General features: G+C 33.9%; 1 protein-coding gene across 1 annotated transcript in view; it reads left to right on the top strand.

Annotated features, from left to right (window-relative positions):
- The window catches only part of LOC108775265 (epidermal growth factor receptor kinase substrate 8), a 24,206-nt gene continuing 15,399 nt past the window's right edge, over positions 1 to 8,807 (top strand). Inside the window, exon 1 of the mRNA XM_018541576.1 lies at positions 1 to 74. The gene's annotated coding sequence lies outside the window, so the exon portion shown is untranslated. The remainder of the gene's footprint in view (positions 75 to 8,807) is intronic.

The raw sequence follows: 8,807 nt of genomic DNA, 5'->3' as shown, positions 1-8,807 counted from the left end.
CTGCCTGTTTCCGTCTCTCTCTCTTGGTGTGCGTGCGCGGTGCAGTGCGTTTTGTGAACGAATTTGTAAATAAGGTAAGCGATCCCGTTTGTCGCGCGCTCGCTTCAAGGCGCCCTGCGATCTTCTCTATTCTGTTAGAATTCGAAGCGAATCGAGCGATATTCGGGAAATTAATACGAGACCGTCGCCGTCGTAACGCTTCGAAACAGCACCGTTGTAAACTTGGAAGGCGTGCAACGCCGCAATCCGTCCGGTGTCGCGCACACCTGTTGCCGTCTTCCGCGGCGTAGGTACATGGCCGCGTTGCGTGCCATGCCTGTTCTCTAACTTTCAACGACATTTCGTTACGTCGCGTTGTTGCGCAGCTGTTTCACCGTGTAAAATACCTGCGCAACGGCAACCCCAGCTAGTAAAAAACAAGCTAGTTAAAAAGTTACGGAATAGGTCTGCTGGTCTGCGTCGCTTTTCACGTCGCCTGCAACCGACGAGAGGACGACGGCATTTGCAGGATAAAAATCGTGCAAATTATCGGACGGTTGTATCAACGCCATCAACTTGAACGTGCCACACTTGTTCTTTATAACGTCGCGTATTCTACTCGAATCCAAATCATGTGATCACATCATCGACGTGAAATTCGTAGCACTCGAATACCACGCAATTGTGGGAGGGGGGGGGGGTTTTTTTGGGGGGGGGGGGGGGGGGGATACCAACAAAATCCAAGGGTCACATGTCCGAATTGTGTCATCGCCACAAAGTATCACAATAGTAATGTACGAGTGAAGGAAAGATATAAAATAATGTTTTGACTTGTCGACCTTGCGTTTTCATTTTGAATTCACTGATGCGAGATTTGTAGCACAACCGGAAGATGTAATTATTGAAAAAAAGGAATAGAAACTTCTCGATATTTGCTCGTTAGTGTGGCATGTTCAAACTCGCTAATCTGATGTCCAATTGTAATTGTATAAACAAAACTAAAAATAATTGATAAAAATCAAACCCCAAGATTTGCAATATAAATATAAAGGCGGTAGAAAGGTCAATTTATGAGCAAAACTATTAGGTGAAAATTTAAAATAAGTTTAATAAATTATTATTGTTAATCACAAGTTAAAATAAATGACACGTAAAAGGTGATACGTTTCGACTTATCAGCCAATTAAAACTAAGTAATAAATAAAAAAAATAGAATATACTATTTAAATCATAATAAACAATAAGTTTGTATTATTTTGTAACACAAATTAAATTTAAATGAAGGTTTAACGAACAATTAAAGACTAATCTAAATCTAATTTATATGAACACTCTAATTAATATATTATCTGTTATTTATTAATTTGATCATCCTTAATTGTTTGTTAAATCTTTATTTGAATTTAAATAATAATACTCTTAAACAAACAAACGTTAGAATGATTCTTAAATTGATTCTACAAAAGTCACATTCCAATATAAGAACAATAAATAATAATGATTATTTTATAACGAAACACGTTTTTTTGTTAATAATATATAACAATAGTTCAAATTAAAAACTGAAAATGTCGAGAAGATTCGCTAACTTTAAATTGCGTCTTTAAATGGCCAATTTATTCATTTCTACTTTATCGATTAGATATCTCTCATATATTTCATGGTTGAATAAAATATCTCGGAGATATCTAGAAAATATCTCACGGATAAATTTACCAACAACTTATCTAGAAGTGAAGACATTAGGCATTAATTCGAAATTATTAATTAAAATCTTAGTTTTAAAGAGAAGACTTGTATTGGTGTGGAATGTAGGGTTATTTATAAATAAAGCTAAAGATGACGACGAAACTAACTCGATTTGCCTCGATACTATTGTATGAATCATAAATATGAATCATACGACTTGTTCTACGTATTTAAACGTATCTAATACCTCTCTTCAGTTTCATAACATTTCGAAAAAATAATTTATAAAGTTCATCTGTAATAATAGGTAATTCTATCTGAATAGTAAAACTACACGAGGATGTAATCGATACGTTTCCTCGGTGACATTAAAACGAACGAAAGGACCGCCTGTGAGGCGAAATTAACTAATTGAAGATTAAAGAATGCTGTTAAGATTGAACTTCCTAATTGGACGATACGGGATCTTGATTGCCGGATAATTCATTGTATCTAGATCACGTCTTGATTTCTCCCAAGTCTATCTCCGCTAAAATATTGAAAAAAAAACATGTATATTGCTTGCATTTGTATAACAGTCAAAGTTATATTGTATAATTTTTATTGTTTGTATTATCGCTAGAAGTTTATCTTTAAAATCACAACAGCTGATATAACTATTATTATAATTGTGAAACTTTCAAAGATTATAATGTTTATTAATGCAAACGAAATTTCTGTGCAAAAATGATTCTTTTAATGAGAAAATACCTTTTAATCTCGAGAAACAATAGTAAAGATCATTCTTTTGTAAATGGCAAGAATGTAACAGGAACAATAATGGCATACGCTATTTATATCAGACGCGCGCAATCACTATAACAATTGTAATGTCGATACGCTAATTCTTATCGGGCTATCATTATATATAATCTGATGATTCATCGATTGCCGACTTTTAATCATCCTTATTTTAGTATATCTCGCGATTGTAAAACACGCAATTTCTATTCCCCTTATCCGCGACATACGTAGCTTTTAATCGAATTCAAGTATCGCAGTTTTAGAGCTCTATGTATCTATTATCTATAAATACTACAGTTATATACGAGTAATAACTAACTACGTGTGTAGAATATAACTTGATTATACAGTTTTAATTTAATTCTATCTAATTAAAATTAAACTTAGATATAAAAATAAATCATGATAATCACATACAGTATGAATGTCCATTCCGTAAAGATAAGTTACATATAATTACACATTCAAACATCTCTCCTGTTTTTTGTATATATAGCCTTTTTTTTGTTGTAGCCAGGGTTGGCATGTAATTGAAATATTTTTATTTAAAATTAGTTTTTACAATAAGTATATTTTATATTTTAACGGTGCACATGAAAGTATTATGTATGTTATATTTAAAATTGAAAGATTAAAAGTTTCATATATTTTGTAATTTAATAAGATTAATTGTTAATTTTAGTTACGCTTTTGAGGCTTTCACGGGTATTTTCTTCAATTATACCAGAAGGTTTGCGAGTTTATTATCACCGTGTCTTTCTTCATTATTAATGCCAACGTTTCGTGAACCATACTGTTCACTTCATCAGGGCGAGGGTTGCGCTGATACAATTTTAGTATTTGAATTACAAAATATTTTTAATTAATACTGAAATACGAAACACAAAATACTTTTATATATTCTTATTCAGATATAATATTTATTTAGACATAACATTTTAAAAAATGAATAGTAATAAATATTTATCACAAATATTTTATGCTGTCTGAATGTAAAATATAAAACATTTCCATGTGCTTTGCTGAAATACAAAATACAAGATACAATTGTCTTACAAATACCGTTTTTCAAATAAAAGTATTTCCAATATACATGAAAGAAAAGATTGACTACTGCAGTAATTTAGATGGTAAATATAGCATAGCGTTTTTAATTGACTTGTGCAACCAAAATCGGGCTGTTGCAGCCAAGTAAAAATGTTATGCCATATTCAATCAATCTTTTTTTTTCAGTGCAGACCTGGTCAGTCTTCTAGTCTTTACATTTTTTTTTTTTTCAAATACAGCATAAATTGTGCAGAGTATACTCTTCTTGAAAGATGGTCATTGCGTTTGTCAAGACGCGCAATCACATAGCATCTCGTAAAGAGAGATCTCGTAGTATCAATAGCTCGGAGCCACACGAGAATCGTACGTAATGTCGGCGCCTTTTCATTGAGCAGGTTTAAGTCCACGACGGGGACGTGTCTCGTAAGGCGAGAAGAGCAATAAACATCTCCAAGTTCTCCGTTAGGTCTCGGCTCCCCGCCCGTGACATTTACGAGCTACATTCCTATCGCGGCACGACTGTATTGTTCGTCTTTAATCGGTAATGGTGCGCATAATCGTCGTCGAGTCTTCTCTCGCGCGAAACTCTTATCTCGAAGTCGCGAAAACGTATGTCATATTGCGGAGATCGCGTACACGCGTTATATGCGTTTAGTTCAACACGCGCACCGTCGTCGTTATCGTCATCGTCGACGAGATCAGAGACAAAAACCTCTCAACAAACAAGGAAGGTAAATTTCAACCTCTGTACCGTGCTGCAGAAAATACGCCGGCCGGTGTGCAGCGACTCGATCGAACTTACATCCAAGTTGTCTGTACTGCCTATAGCACATCCCACTGTCGAACGACACCTGTAATTCACGCCTACGAAATGCCTACGTAATCTCCCACGTGAGACTAATGATGTCGTGACACGGATCACGAATGCTTATTATTGACTGTGCATGGATAAATTTTCGTTCTTTCGAATACTGCCAATGCAGGATTTATGGAATTTGAATTGTTATTGCCTTTTAAATTGATATCGCTGATAAATGAACAGCTAATGCAATATTTAAATATCTCTTTCGACAAAAAAAAAAGAGATTTAGTAATTTTATTTATGTTTTAAGAGAGTGGCTTACTTTTTTCAATATTCTAACCGAAAATTAGACTGACCATAGCATTCTTTTAATTAAATGTGTAAAAAAATGTAATGTAAAGTAGTTTCCAAACATTCCTGGTCTTCATTTCGCGTGTATTCGCCTTTAATGTCGCCCTGGTTTCTCACACTGGCGTACGTATGGAAAATGTAGTTTCACGCAGTAGTTTGTTGACCTCCTAGTACATCTGTGATTCCGTGACACACATTACGAATATTTATCAACTTCCATTGATGTAATTTCTGATACATTATCTGTCTGGATATCGAGAAATCTTAACATTTTTTAGGTTCTCTATAGGCATTGTTATTATATATCTACAATTAGTATAATGAATATAATAAATATATACAGTACATGTACTATATACATATAAATATGTATCTTTTTCTCTTTGCAAATATCGATAATTTCAATACGTTTTATATTATATAAGTCACTTAGAACATTATATAAATATCATAAACCACTTAGCAAACGTTCGTTCACTGAGCAGTTTTGGCGAATTACCGCGGCAATTGATATCGATACTTCCACTTTTATTACATTTGTCAGAACAGCGAAAAATATGAATATAATTATTTATCTTCTGAACTAACGTCTAGGTGAGTTAAATCAATGTTTAGACAACGCTAAAACCTCCAAATGCAGTACTTGATATAATCAAAGCATTTCTCATAAAATTGGCTGCGTTTAGTAGAAGAAACACTTTGCAAAAGTAATGAAATTCTTGAATATTCGTTTATACATTTAGATCTAGCGAAGAAATGAGGCCAATCATATTAATGAATTTTACAACAAGTTGCAAAGCTGCTTTTTCTGCAGTCACTGTTTGCCAAATTGTAAAGATTTTATATTTCTTGGGACATAATTGCGAAAGAGAGAGGGAGGAGGGGGGGGGAGAGAGAGAGAGAGAGAAAGAAGTATCGCAAGTACGAGTTATGCTTGCCATTGTGAAAACCGCTTCAAATGCATTTTTATAATCTTGTTCTTTTCTTCGCATTTTCTTTTCCGCCTGCGGGCTCCGCTATGTCGAAAACGTCGAATTACATGCATTCGTCATATAATACGGGTGCATACCACATGAGCGTTATTTCCGAAAGATTACGCTCGTGAACGAGTCTTTTTCACTTGAACGTGATGATGGCTCTCCTATCACAACACGTATTCTTTATTTTTTAGGTAGAATTACTTTTTTATTTTCTATAAATAAATTTATTAGAGAGGCATACAGAACTGCCAGAGAGATCTCTACTACAAGTTCATTAAACTCCAGTTCGCACCTGCGATTAAGCGCGATGAAAATTAACTAAAACGTACAATTAAAATTAATATTTTGATCTTGGGATATACATATATTGCAATTATCTCGAGTAATCTCAAATCGATGGGATTAAACGTACCATGCCGTACAAATTAGATTCGTTCAACAAACGCAGATGATCGTGCGGAAGAATGGGATTGATATCCTTAGTGATTAATCAGCGAACCGAGCAATCGAGTGAAAAGTTTAGCTACGCTGCGATTCGATCCATTCACTGCAGAACTCGTTCGCAACAAGACGCAAACAGCTTAGATCACCATAAGTATGCGAGGGTATATATTGCTAACTTTCTTTCTACTTTTTCAACGCTCGTATGGGCGCTCGTGTCCGCGATGTATTTACTTTCAACGTGTCTTACCGGCACTGCCGGCGTACTAATCTTACGGATGTATGAGAGTGGAACGGCTAAAGTTTCATTTAGTTCCGTGTGAAAATATCCTTACACAAGGTCCTTCCACCAAGTCGACATGACTTTATCAAAAGAGAGATATATATATATTTTTTTTTTCCAAGGAAAACAGGCTTAAACTTCTAGAACGTTAAACACATGTCTAATGAAATGTAAATTTACGATAATCGATCATATACTTTATCAAAAGAGAGATATATATATATATATATATTTTTTTTTTCCAAGGAAAACAGGCTTATGACAGGGTTAAACTTCTAGAACGTTAAACACATGTCTAATGAAATGTAAATTTACGATAATCGATCATGATGAATATTGGCATAATATCATCTCGTTTTTTCTCGCAAGTGGTTGTAATTGATTGTGTATGAGTTGTTACCACTGAAAATTTTCCACGCTTTCTATATAATAATTTGCATGTGCATCCCACATGTGTCCTATATGTAAAATTAACATATCTTGATGAACATCATTAAGTAATAATTGCGGAACATTGGAGGATGGCATAATATTCACACACGATTGCTTTCTATTTATACCATGATATTTGCGATTATATATTAAAAATGGTAATTATATGTATTTAGAAAAAGAGTTTTGCACATATAATGAAGTGTAATCAAGAGTTATCAAGATAATGATGACATAAAAATCAAAGGGGATTAGATCCTCTTTGATAAAAATCATAAATATTCATCAATGACATACCGACGTTGACGGAATGCAATGACAACTGCGATATTTGTCGCGAGAACAGTTACAGCTGCATGTACCGGTGTTAATGCAGCTTTTTCCACGTTTTCTGAGATTTACATACATGCCTACTGGCCTGTAAAATTGCCGTACGGTTATGTCCCAGTAGTATACAAAAAATAAAAACTACTAACGCGATAATATTACTTGATCGTAGCACGGGAGTTCCAGTTACGCATAAATAAAATCGCTGAACGGAAATATTAATGTAAAGGAAAAGTTGAAACGCACGCGGATTAAAAATAAAGGTATTATATAATATAATTTCGGCGAGTTTAATTTTTTTTAATAGTTATATAGGTGTGTTAAAAGAAATACATCGATTTTTGTATGTTTATGAACGGATTTTATCAATATCTTAATAATTATTGTAATTAGTTGCATATTGCAACACTTGCATGTAAGATAATCCTATAATCTACGTATAAGAGAAAAAAAATGAAAAGCATTGATAGTTAACAAACACTTATGAGAACGTAGCATGGAACAGTTTGAATAATGTGGCATTTAAAAATAATTTTTAATTCTATTTTTGTTTTTTTTTTTAGCTGTTTTTAATTCGTTAATTTACTGAAGAAATGCATAGAAGGAACAGAAGAAAGAGTGATAGAGGCAGAGATTATAATCGAGACATTCTTCCCAAATTACATTTTCTCGAATGCACGTTGCAACACGCGCACGTGTATGTGCATCCAAACATAATTATGGCTCGTGCTGCATTCCCGGGGCCGAGTCTTAAGATGCGCCGTGACTTCGGTAAACCTCAATTCCATAAAAGACATGCGGCATGTACGAGGTAACGTCCTCGATATGATTATAATGTATCTATGTATTATATATCTTGAGAAACAGAATTAAAATTCAAAAACTCATTTTTCTTGCTAGAGACAGAAGAAAATAAATAATAAAATTATTTGAGATATATATATATATATATCTTTTAGAACTGAACTTATTTTGTAATTTACGGCATGTAATTACTTAAGTAAACTCATTTATTATAACATTTATTATAACGTTTGAGCTTATTTTTCTCTATTTCTCGGATAATTACCGAATTACGTTCTGTTAAGTAAAACTGTAATCGCGTAATAGAAAGAAAAGATAAGGATGCATTTTTCTGAGATTAAATCATGTCACCGTTGAATTTATGGGCTTTTGACAACGTAGCGTCGTATAATGCTGGGTCTCTTATCTATCGGGTTTTGTATTCAGTACCAATACCGCGGAAAGTACGGAATTTATGCCTTCGTTAACGGAACGTCCGTGTACAGTGGATATAAAGTGCATCGTAAAATGTGCATCATCTCGATTTATCATCACGCTGCCGCTCGCGCACACGAGCAACAAAATACTTGCTCGCATTCCCTTCCGTCGACAGTGCGTGGAACATCTCGAGCATGTTCAAGGTTGTTAACCCATTGGCATGGGCGAAAATTACGGTTTAGACTTTTCCGCTTTGTACATGAAAAGAGTTGGTGTAAATGGGTAAAAATAGAACATTACGCGAAAGATCTTACGAGTTATCAAGATATTTTATTTTTATGAAGAATGTAGTAAGTAAAATTCATGTTTATTTTTGAAATTTGTCATTAAGTCAGAAGAACTATAACATGTGTAATTATTAAATAAAAATTGACGAAATAAAAATGTTATGAAATAAAGTGAGGGGGGGGGG

The sequence above is a fragment of the Cyphomyrmex costatus genome, unplaced genomic scaffold, assembly GCF_001594065.2.
Source record: "Cyphomyrmex costatus isolate MS0001 unplaced genomic scaffold, Ccosl1.0 scaffold106, whole genome shotgun sequence".
Taxonomy (NCBI): domain Eukaryota; kingdom Metazoa; phylum Arthropoda; class Insecta; order Hymenoptera; family Formicidae; genus Cyphomyrmex; species Cyphomyrmex costatus.
The sequence above is the reverse complement of the archived record's forward strand: the minus strand, read 5'-3'. Positions and strand labels throughout refer to the sequence as shown.